The sequence below is a fragment of the Aotus nancymaae genome, unplaced genomic scaffold (genome assembly GCF_030222135.1).
Source record: "Aotus nancymaae isolate 86718 unplaced genomic scaffold, 86718_ANA_hifiasm-v0.15.2.pri h1tg000036l, whole genome shotgun sequence".
Taxonomy (NCBI): domain Eukaryota; kingdom Metazoa; phylum Chordata; class Mammalia; order Primates; family Aotidae; genus Aotus; species Aotus nancymaae.
Genome location: NW_026988450.1, coordinates 87711956 through 87724060, shown reverse-complemented (window position 1 = coordinate 87724060; position 12105 = coordinate 87711956). Strand labels below are relative to the sequence as shown.

The 12105-nt window shown below is 53.0% G+C and overlaps 1 protein-coding gene across 1 annotated transcript in view; it reads left to right on the top strand.

Annotated features, from left to right (window-relative positions):
• TRAPPC9 (trafficking protein particle complex subunit 9) overlaps positions 1-12105 on the top strand; it is a 730305-nt gene that overhangs the window by 562944 nt on the left and 155256 nt on the right. The gene's annotated exons all lie outside the window — the stretch shown is intronic.

Here is a 12105-nt window from a genome sequence, read left to right as displayed (position 1 = left end):
TTAACTGGGAGTCATATGCCATAGTGTGAGTTCTTAATTTCATGAAAGTGAAAATAAACTCCAAAGAGAATCAGGAGGGAAAGCAGAAAGAAAGAAAAACAAAAGTGTGTCAGTGACTTGCCTCCCCAGACCTCTCTTTTCTGAGGGTGAAGCCCACCCTCAAGCTCAGCTGTGCCCCACATCCTAGGCCCATAGCTAACTCTCAGCATTTAGTTTTGTTCATTGTGTTGCCAAGGGCATGTTATTGCTTACTTTTATTATACTAATTTTTATATTACTTTAAGTAGATGTACATGGTTCCGATTTTTTTTTTTAATTAGACATTCCCATCTGCCCTTTTCCCTACCTCCCAGAGTGCCCACTTTTATTTGTTTCTTGTAGAAACTTAACAAAACGTATTTCTAGGGGCTAGGTGAGGTGGCTCACATCTGTAATCCCAGTACTTTGGGAGGCCTAGGTGGGTGGATCACGAGGTCAGGAGTTCAAGACCAGCCTGACCAGCATGATGAAACCCTGTTTCTACTAAAAATACAAAAATTAGTGGGCATGCTGGCGCGCAACTGTAGTCCCAGCTACTCAGGAAACCGAGGCAGGAGAATTGCTTGAACTTGGCAGGTGGAGGTTGCAGTGAGCTGATATCGTGCCACTGCGCTCCAGCCTGGGTGACAGAGTGAGACTCCATTAAAAAAAAATTATTTCTGAAATTATAAGTACATGCAAACACACCCGTTTTACCCCCCATTTTTTTTTTTTTTTTTTTTTTTACACAGAAGGTATCCATTTCGCATGTTGCTTTTTTTGACTTACTACATATCTTGGGAAACTTTTCATAGAGAATGATCTCTCTCCTTTTTCCTGCTGCAAAATATTACGGGAAAGTGGGAGCATGCCTGCATGCCCCCTGCTTTGTCACCAGGGATGCTTTTCCGCTTCCAGATTTTTGCCAGTCTGGCAGATGGGCTCTTGAGCAGGTCCTTTTCCTCTGGAGATGTCGTATTGCAGGAAAGAGCCTGGCACTGGAGTTAAAGCAGCTCCGGGGGTGGCTGCTCTGTCACTGAGTAGCCCAGGATGTGTCGTTGAGCCCTCATTTCTGGTTCTTTCCCTGTGTGAGAGTGGCAACTGTCCCGGCCCCACCTGGCTAAAGGGAACACATACACACTTGTCACAGTGCCCACCACAGCTCAGGCATGTCCCAACGTCTCTTCCCCTCCCGCTTCCACTCTGGGACCCCGTGGGATGACTCTGAGATTGAGAATTGCCTACTTGGAGCATTTTCTTCACTGAGAATTGGTCACTGCTCTGAGCTTGACTTCGTGTGCCTGTGAGTCATGTGGGCCATGAGATGACAGCTGAATGCCGAAACCAGAAACAGTGAAATTGAGCTCATCTCGCTAGCACGGCACACACATTTCCACTTTCCCCTGCCTTTGATGAGAGTGAGTCACAGCATGCCTTGCAGGGGTCTGGTCATGAGCGGAGGAAGGGAGATCTGATGTCTTTTTTATTGAAGAGGAAGTTGCTCTGTTCTGTGGTGGCTGCAAGGGAAAGAGAAGCAGCAGAGCCCCACTTCTCTCCCCTGCAGGCACTCTAGTTCCCGGGGTCCAGTCCCCTCAGACTCTGCAGGGTATGGTGTTTCCTAGGAGGGTGGCACACTCGGGGTACCACAGCAGTAGGGCTGAGCCAGGGCGGTGGTAGGTGGGGCTTGGGGCAACTGACTGAGCAGAGCAGACCTCTCCCAGAAGGACAGCACCCCCCAGGATCACCCAGTCATGTGCACAGTGACCTGTGATCTTGTCGGGGCTGGCGTTGACTCACTCCTGGGCCTCTCCCCTCAGGAGAGAAATAGCCTCACATGCTGCTTGGTGAGGGTCTTGTTGGTGCAGGGACCTGACAGTGGAAAGTGCAGGAGGCTGCCCTGAGCCAGCATGGAACCTTCTAGGAACCTACCCTACATCAGAATTAATTGCCTGAAACCTCTGAGAATTCTCAAAAAGGACACTGGCTGTGTTTTCCCGCCAGCAGTGTCATAGCAGGCAAGGCTGGTGTGGCCAATGGAGTAACAGGGATCGAGGAGGCAGCCATGGGATGGATGTGGGCAAGGATGCGGGTGCTAAGCGGCAGCCACAGAAGAATCCACAGGACTGCTTGGAGTTATCTAGGAGCAGGTTTGCATCCACCCCGTGCCCCTGTGGGCATGGAGGAGTTCCACCCTGTGGGTATCACATGGTGCTAAGTGACATCACAGGCCAAGCCTAGCATCCCACCTGTCACTCAAAGCCAGCGAGTTGTTTGACCTTCCCGAGACTTGGTCCCCTCGTGTGTTAGACAGTACTGGCTGTGTGTGCCCAGCTCTGTGCTGAGGGCTAGCGTCAGTTACCTCCTGGTGTGCCAGGATAGACCCGTCAGGGAGTCAGTGTGTTCCTCACGCTAAAGACCAATTGTGGGTGCGCTGCCAGTGAAGGGCAGCTTTTGATGAAAACCATTCTTTTTTTTATGCCTGCATTCATGCAGATGCCATGCATACTTTCATTAAATTATTTAATCCGTGTTTGTGGAGCTACTTTTGGTCCCAGGAATTGCATGAGACATGAGAGCTTCACAAAAAGGTGCTCACGGAGCCTCAAGGGAAAGAGACACACAAGTGTCAACTGCAGCATTGCTGGATGAAGCTCTAAAGAGCATTGTGCAGGTCGCCAGGGCAGGGCAGGCACGTGGCTGTGCTCACTTAGCTCTCCTGAGGGGCACGGTTGTGGTGGGTTTGAAAGAGGAGTCTGCCGGGTAGAAGAAGGGCAGGGGCCTTCCGGGAAGAGCTGGGCACAGAGCCTCAAAAGGAGAGAGCAGAGTGCATCCAGGTCAGCAGCACGTGGTGAGGTTGTGAATCTCCACATCCACTATGAAAACAGACATGGAAATGGACAGTTAGCATGGAGCCCCTGAAGCTCCACAGGAGAGGAATCTTGCCAGGACTGTGGGGCACATAGGAAGGAGCCCCTCACCAGGGCTACGAGAAACACAGCACACCTCCTCCAGTTTGTAAATCCTTGGAGGGCAGAGTGAGTTTCTCTTTAACTCCCATGGGGCCTGTAGAATTGGTGAGGTTGAAAGCCTTCCCCTCTATCTTTTCATCCTCCTGACCATCTGCAGAATGAGTGCTGGGGACTCCCTCTATACAGAGGAGGTGCTGTTGTGGACTGAGGCTGTGAACACTGCACCCATACCCCCTCCCCAAGCTGATAAGATGCCTGGGTGACAGTAATGGTGCAGCTTCTACAACAGAGGAGTGACTGTGCCTTGGTACACTTCTACAGTGGAGGGATGCCCACACCATGGTGCAGCTTCTACAGTGGAGGGATGCTGAGGCAATATTGCAGCTTCTACAGTGGAGGATGCTCAGGTGATAGCGTAGCTACTACAGTGGAGGATGCTCTGGCGATAGTGCAGCTTCTACAATGGAGGGACGCTCAGGTGATAGTGTAGCTTCTATAGTGGAGGATGCTCAGGCGATAGCGCGGCTTCTACAGTGGAGGATGCTCAGGCGATAGTGTAGCTTCTATAGTGGAGGATGCTCAGGCGATGGCGCGGCTTCTACAGTGGAGGATGCTCAGGTGATAGTGTAGCTTCTACACTGGAGGATGCTCAGGCGATGGCGCAGCTTCTACAGTGGAGGATGCTCAGGCGATAGTGTAGCTTCTACACTGGAGGATGCTCAGGCGACGGCGCAGCTTCTACAGTGGAGGATGCTCAGGCGATAGTGTAGCTTCTACACTGGAGGATGCTCAGGCGACGGCGCAGCTTCTACAGTGGAGGATGCTCAGGCGATAGTGTAGCTTCTATAGTGGAGGATGCTCAGGCGATAGTGTAGCTTCTATAGTGGAGGATGCTCAGGCGATGGCGCGGCTTCTACAGTGGAGGATGCTCAGGTGATAGTGTAGCTTCTACACTGGAGGATGCTCAGGCGATGGCGCAGCTTCTACAGTGGAGGATGCTCAGGCGATAGTGTAGCTTCTACACTGGAGGATGCTCAGGCGATGGCGTAGCTTCTACAGTGGAGGATGCTCAGGCGATAGTGTAGCTTCTACACTGGAGGATGCTCAGGCGACGGCGCAGCTTCTACAGTGGAGGATGCTCAGGCGATAGTGTAGCTTCTATAGTGGAGGATGCTCAGGCGATGGCGCAGCTTCTACAGTGGAGGATGCTCAGGTGATAGTGTAGCTTCTACACTGGAGGATGCTCAGGCGATGGCGTAGCTTCTACAGTGGAGGATGCTCAGGCGATAGTGTAGCTTCTACACTGGAGGATGCTCAGGCGACGGCGCAGCTTCTACAGTGGAGGATGCTCAGGCGATAGTGTAGCTTCTACACTGGAGGATGCTCAGGCGACGGCGCAGCTTCTACAGTGGAGGATGCTCAGGCGATAGTGTAGCTTCTATAGTGGAGGATGCTCAGGCGATGGCGTAGCTTCTACAGTGGAGGATGCTCAGGCGATAGTGTAGCTTCTACACTGGAGGATGCTCAGGCGACGGCGCAGCTTCTACAGTGGAGGATGCTCAGGCGATAGTGTAGCTTCTATAGTGGAGGATGCTCAGGCGATAGTGTAGCTTCTATAGTGGAGGATGCTCAGGCGATGGCGCGGCTTCTACAGTGGAGGATGCTCAGGTGATAGTGTAGCTTCTACACTGGAGGATGCTCAGGCGATGGCGCAGCTTCTACAGTGGAGGATGCTCAGGCGATAGTGTAGCTTCTACACTGGAGGATGCTCAGGCGATGGCGTAGCTTCTACAGTGGAGGATGCTCAGGCGATAGTGTAGCTTCTACACTGGAGGATGCTCAGGCGACGGCGCAGCTTCTACAGTGGAGGATGCTCAGGCGATAGTGTAGCTTCTATAGTGGAGGATGCTCAGGCGATGGCGCAGCTTCTACAGTGGAGGATGCTCAGGTGATAGTGTAGCTTCTACACTGGAGGATGCTCAGGCGATGGCGTAGCTTCTACAGTGGAGGATGCTCAGGCGATAGTGTAGCTTCTACACTGGAGGATGCTCAGGCGACAGCGCAGCTTCTACAGTGGAGGATGCTCAGGCGATAGTGTAGCTTCTACACTGGAGGATGCTCAGGCGACGGCGCAGCTTCTACAGTGGAGGATGTTCAGGCGATAGTGTAGCTTCTATAGTGGAGGATGCTCAGGCGATGGCGCAGCTTCTACAGTGGAGGATGCTCAGGCGATAGTGTAGCTTCTACACTGGAGGATGCTCAGGCGACGGCGCAGCTTCTACAGTGGAGGATGCTCAGGCGATAGTGTAGCTTCTATAGTGGAGGATGCTCAGGCGACGGCGCAGCTTCTACAGTGGAGGATGCTCAGGCGATAGTGTAGCTTCTACAGTGGAGGATGCTCAGGCGATGGCGCAGCTTCTACAGTGGAGGATGCTCAGGCGATAGTGTAGCTTCTACACTGGAGGATGCTCAGGCGACGGCGCAGCTTCTACAGTGGAGGATGCTCAGGCGATAGTGTAGCTTCTATAGTGGAGGATGCTCAGGTGATAGTGTAGCTTCTATAGTGGAGGATGCTCAGGCGACGGCGCAGCTTCTACAGTGGAGGATGCTCAGGCGATAGTGTAGCTTCTACACTGGAGGATGCTCAGGCGATGGCGCAGCTTCTACAGTGGAGGATGCTCAGGCGATAGTGTAGCTTCTATAGTGGAGGATGCTCACGCGATGGCGTAGCTTCTACAGTGGAGGATGCTCAGGTGATAGTGTAGCTTCTACACTGGAGGATGCTCAGGCGATGGCGCAGCTTCTACAGTGGAGGATGCTCAGGTGATAGTGTAGCTTCTATGGTGGAGGATGCTCAGGCGATGGCGTGGCTTCTACAGTGGAGGATGCTCAGGCGATAGTGTAGCTTCTACACTGGAGGATGCTCAGGCGACGGCGCAGCTTCTACAGTGGAGGATGCTCAGGCGATGGCGCAGCTTCTACAGTGGAGGATGCTCAGGTGATGGTGCAGCTTCTACAGTGGAGGATGCTCAGGCGATGGCGCAGCTTCTACAGTGGAGGATGCTCAGGCGATGGTGCAGCTTCTACAGTGGAGGATGCTCAGGCGATGGCGTAGCTCCTACAGTGGAGGGATGCTGAGGCAATAGCATAGCTTCTATAGTGGAGAATGCCTGCGCCTTGATGCGCTTCTATAGCAGAGGAGTGCCTGAGCTGCTGTGTGCTTCTACAGTGGAGGAAAGCCAGAGCAGTTTCAGAGCAGTTGTGGCTCAGGCTGGGGCAACCTTTGGAGCCCCGTGATTGAGCAGTTTTGGAATACACTCTACCGTTTCCAAGGAAATAAGTAAATGATGGGTGTCTGTGCCAAACCTGTGGTGCACATTAATCCATGACAGGGAGACTCACCATCGTAATGCACGCAGGGCCAGCCTCTGGCCTGTTGTCTCCCTCTGTCTGTGCATTTTCTCCTGTGTCTCTTCTATGCTGTGGGGCACTAGGGCCTCTGGCTGTGAGATTCTTGAGGGCAGACAGTCCTGAGGGCTAGACTGTCATCAGTTTATCTGCAGCAGGTTCTCCTTCACCTCCTCTCTGGGAGAAGCAGCTGGAGACTCAGGGTTTTCCTCCCTGTGCCCTGACCTTCTCCTGGGAGGGCCCTGGTGTGAACCACCATGGTGTCCCTTGGGTACTACATGGGAGGGAGGGTCCCATGCTGGGTGTGGACCAGAGCAGCACAGCAGTGCAGGGGGCTTCTTCGGCCGGGAATGAGCAGGGCCCTGAAGCTTCTTAGCAGCCTTTTCTTTGTGCTGCACTGGGTGGCTGTGGCACATGTGTTCATGGTGGTCTGTGTCTGTGTATGTTTCACACTGGTGTGCATGTGCCTGTTCACACAGAAACACGACATTCGGGGCCTCGTATCGTTGCCCAGTTTCTGTAACTCGGAGGCCTTTGGCAGTGGCTGAGAACACAGCCTCTGGGGGCAGAGTGGGCTGCCATGTGGCATGTGGCCTTGGCCAGTTTCTTGACCTTTTTATGCCTCTCTTTCCTTCTCTGCAAATTAGATAATGCCTACCTTGTAATGCTATGATGAACATTCAGTTGCTGAGCACGTGCAAGCTTCTTAGAGCGGGCCCTACCTGCAGCACGCACCCTGGAAATGGGGGATCTTGGCTGTCGGTCTGCCAGCCCCAAAAGTGTGCAGATCCGTGGGGTTTGTTGGGCTCTGCGTTTTTTGCCTGCCCTCTAAAAAGCCCTTCAGCTCTGAGCTGATGATATTTCATGCATTCAAGGAGCCCCGGCGGGAAGCAGGGTACAGCCAGCCCCACCTGGCCTGCAGCCACCAGACCAGGAGCTCCAGGAGGGTGCAGCATGTGCCGCTGAGCTGGGCTTGGGTCCCTGCATCCAGCACAGGACCCAGGCAGATGAGCGCGTGCACGGGGAAGCGTAGTCGTGGGAGCCACACAGCCTGGGATCGCAGCCTAGCTCCAGCCCTCACCCAGCAGGACTGCCGTGAGGGTGAACGGCAGGCCTCTTGGCCTAGCCTCTGCCCGTTTGCCCATGAGCAGGTGCTCTGGGCTCTTCTGACGCGCCAGGTGCATGCTGGGCATCCTCCTCTTCTTTCAGAAAAGTTCTTTAATCTCTGCAGATGAGATTCCCTTACTCTCACATTCCTCACCTTGACAAGTAATTTAAGATGGTGCCTTGAGCATTAAAATGAGGATATTCAAATCTGTGGACTCAAAAGAAGAAATCAACAATTCACTCATTATCCATAGAAATGAAACCCTGCAATGCCCTGCTCACAAAGACACAGACCTTCACAGCCAGTCAATTCTTAATACCAAACAACTCCTCTTAAGAAAATTAAATTTCTGGGAAACTGAGCGTGGGTTGCCATTTACTCAGGAACTTGGCTGTGGGTGCAAGGAGGGGGAATGGAGACCCCTTCGCTTCAGCCATAGTGAAAGCAGGTGACCTAACCACTCAGCTGGACAGCTGTCCCTTCTCGAAAGCCAGTCCCAGGCACAGACAGCTACAGATATTTTCTAACTCACTTGGGGCCTGACTGCCCTGAACCAGGTGCTGGGTTATGAGAACAAATGTTTGCAGGAGTGCTCAGTCCCTGAGGGAGACAAGCCTTCACCTTCCCCCATTTTAAAGCTGGGAAAACAGGCCGGGAAGGGGCCTTTCACAGTGGCCTTTGACCCCTTGTCACTCAGCCAGGCCAGCCCGTGCTCCACCTGTGAGCCTGCTGCATATCCAGAGCATGAGGCACGCCTGGGAGACACCCGGGAACCTGGCCCCACCGAGAGTCAGGCTTGGCTGGCTGTGGACTGCCGTGGGCAAGGGGACATGGTGTCCTTGGCCCTGGCTGTTTCTCCTGAGAAGGGCACAGTGGCAGGGAACACGCTAACCTCTGTAGACATCCCTGGGCCTGGAGCAAGCACCTCCTTAGCCCTGGTGGGGTGCTCTGAACGGAGAGCCCCAGTGCCCAGATGCCTATAGGGCCTGACCTCTCTGTTGTGACTTAGAGATCAGGAGGGGACCACACAGGTCATGCCTGAGGTCCCAAACACCCCGGACACACAAAACACCCACTGGGTTCCATCTGTGCTGGCTCCTTGAGGGAGAAAGTCAGATTTGCTTTTGCAAAAAGATAAGGGAACTACAGGGCGCTGCCTCCTTGAGGGGCACCTTGCTTCTGCTGGCTCTCAAAACGGGCCTGGGGTGGCAGCCTCCATCCTCATCGTGGGAGATGCAGGAAGGCAGGACCCCGATCCCCGGTTGTTGCTTCTTGTGCTGACTCCCCGAAAAAGGTGCCCCTCATGGAGATGCAGGAGATGCAGCCTCACTGCCGAGGGAGGAACGGCCATTGATGAAACACGAATGAATGCACAGGGCAGCTGTGCGCTTGATGGAGGGATGCTGCCTACAAAGGCGCCTTAGGAAGGAGGAGGGGGCTGCAGCGGGGCCATCCTTGTCCAGGGCTTCCCAAGCTCCCGCTGTGGCCCTCTGCTCAGATGTCCCTACCCTGCGAGATTTCTCAGTTCTCTGTGCCTAATTATGGCTTCCTCCAGGCCTCCTTAGCATCGCTCCACTTCCTAATTACAGCCTCCTTCCTGGGTCGGCATTTTAAGAAAATTTACCATCTTAATTCTGCTTCTGTGTACAGCTCAGGAGTGTTAAATATTTTCAAATTATCGTGCAGCCATTACCACCATCTGCTTCCAGAACTTTTTCGCCGTCCCAAAGGGAAACTCGGCACCCATGAAACAGTCTCCCGTTCCTCGCATCCCTGCCCTGGTGCTATGATTTGTTCTGTCTCTGCGGATTAGACCACTGTAGGGGCCTCAGAAAGGTGGATCGTAGGTGTTTGTCCTGTCGTACCTGGCTGCTTTCCTGTGGCATCATGTCCTCAAGGTTCATCCACATTGTAGCATGTGTCAAAAATTCCTTTTTTTTTTTTAAGACAGAGTCTTGCTCTGTCACCCAGGCTGCAGTGCAGTGGCACAGTCTTGGCTCACTGCAGCCTCTGTCCGCCTCCTGGGTTCAAGCGAGTCTCCTGCCTCAGCCTCCTGAGTAGCTAGGACTACAGGAGCCCACCACCACACCCAGCTAATTTTTTTTTTTTTTTTTGGTAGAGATGGGGTTTCACCATGTCGGCCAGGCTGGTCTCGATCTCCTGACCTTGTGATCCGCCCACCTCAGGCTCCCAAAGTGCTAGGATTACAGGTATGAGCCACCGTGCCTGGCCAAAAATTTCCTTTCCTTTAAAGGGTAAGTAACGTTTCATTTTGCCAATAGACCACATCTTGTTGATTTGATCATCTGTTGGTGGACTTCTGGCTGCTTCCACCCTTTGGCTATTGTGAATATCACTGCCGTGAACTTGGGTTTGCAAATATCTGTCTGAGTCCCTGCTTTCGGTTCTTTTGGGTATAAACCTAGAAGTGTGTTTGCTGGAGGTCGGCATGTTTTGACAAGGCCGTCTGTTGGATCATAGTCAGCTTTGTAACCCTCAACCTTAGCTCAGCTGCTGTCTGTTAACTATTGAATGGATAGGGTGAATTCCAGGGTACTCACAGGACAAAATAAGATAATTAAAAGTGCATTGCAGAGTATTTATCAGTAGCAATATCAGTTCAACAAACATGGGGTGTGTATGTAATGAGATGGAGAACATTTCATTTGGAGCATTCTTCTAAGAGAGGGAATTATCTTTGCAGGAAACACTTTGATAAATTGCTTGCGGGAGAGTGAGATCCCCAAGGGAGTTTGAGGCAGCAGAAATGATGGCTGAATTCCTGGGGCAAGGAGAGAAGTTTCTGCATCTCCTCCGAGAGGAAGCAAGAACAGGAGAGGGGAGGAGAATGGGGACGAGGCTGATGCCACCAGTAGGCGACGCTGACTTAATGCCAGCCATAGGCCAGAAGTACGATTCCGTGCACTCCTCGTGACAGCGCTGTGAAGTCAGCACTGTTAGCGTGCTCGTCTTACAGATGAGGAAAGTGAGGCCAGGGACTTTACATAAATTAACCAGAGCTCATCAGTGGTGGCGCCGGGATTCAAAGTTGGGCTGAGTCTCCAGAACCTGCTTTTTCGGCACCAAGCTCCACAAAGAGAAGAGAGGGAGCAGAGCCAGTGAGGGCAGGAGCTGCTGACTCAGGGCCGGGGCACCTCTGTCGGCCTCAGAGCCTCAGCCGCAACTCCCAAGCCCTTAGATTCTCTACTGAGGAGGGACAGGATGAGTGGGATGTTGGGTTGCTGTGGAATAAAGCAAAACAGCATGGGTAGACTGGAGCCAGGGGCAAGAAGACCCTGAGCAGTGAACCCTGAGAATGTGTGGAAGCCGTCAGCAGGCCCCTGGGCCTCAGGCGCAGGAAGGTTTGCTGAGTCTCATAGCTACTGAGCTACGCTTCGCTGTGTGGAAGGGTTCCGGGCTGTGCTGCTGAATGAGGCGTGGCCCCTGCACTCCCACCTGGGACGTTTGCTCATTCAGTGTTCATTTATTCATCAGGTAATACATATTGAGCAACTGTTGTGAACTAAGCACTGTTTTAGGCCCTAAGACCAGGTCTCTGCCTTCACGGAGCTCACAGGCTAGGGCTGAAGCCAAGTAATAGGATGATGACCACGACTAGTGCAGGTTGTCAGGGGATGCATGCATGCTTTCTGGAGGCTTCCTGTAGGAGAAGCAGGGTCAAGTTGAGACATAAAGTAAGGAAAGAGAAGAGGGCAGGGAAAGGCATTTCCAGGGAGAAGGCACAGAGTGCGGGAGGGGAGGCCTGGAATTCAGAGAGAACATATAATATTTAGGGAGAATTGAAAAATCCAAAATAGCTAAAATAGGGCTGGGCACGGTGGCTCATGCCTGTAATCTCAGCACTTTGGGAGGCTGAAATGGGCTGATCACTTGTCAGGAGTTCAAAACCAGCCTGGCCAACATGGTGAAACCCTGTCTCTACTAAAAACTTAGCCGGGAATAGTGGCAGGTGCCTGTAATCCCAGCTACCTGAGAGACTGAGGCAGGAGAATCACTTGAGCCCGGGAAGCCGAGGTTGCAGTGAGCCGAGATCCTGCCACAGTACTCCAGCCTGGGTGACAGAATGAGACTATGTCTCAAAAAAAAAAAAAAAATGCTAAAATAGGACACAGGAGTGGGCAGGGGTTCCCGAGCACCAGGCCAGCATGTTGCTGGCCTTAGCCTGTCCTCCTGCTGGTGGCTGTGGTGGTGCGGCCGGCTGGCTCTCTTGGGCAGCCCCCTTGTCTGGACAGCCCTATGTGGCTATTCCGTTGGACCACTGATGAGGGGATGTGCCCACTCTGCTCAGAGCCTGTGAGCTCGACACCCCCATAAGCCAGCAGGAGAGACCCAGGGGTCTCCGTTTCCTCCCGCTCCCTCCTGCTCTCGGCTCCATTCTACCTCCACCTGCTGGGGCTTTGTTCCCACAGGACCGTCCCCAGCGTTGGCCAGTGCGATTCTCGGTTTTGTGATGTGAACCTCTCAACTTCAGGGTGAGTGGCCGCCCTTTTTGCTCCTTCAGGGCCTCCCACCTGCTGTGCTGTGCGTGATGTGCTTCAGACTAACTGGATGTGTTTGTTGAATGGAATTAACTTACTAAAG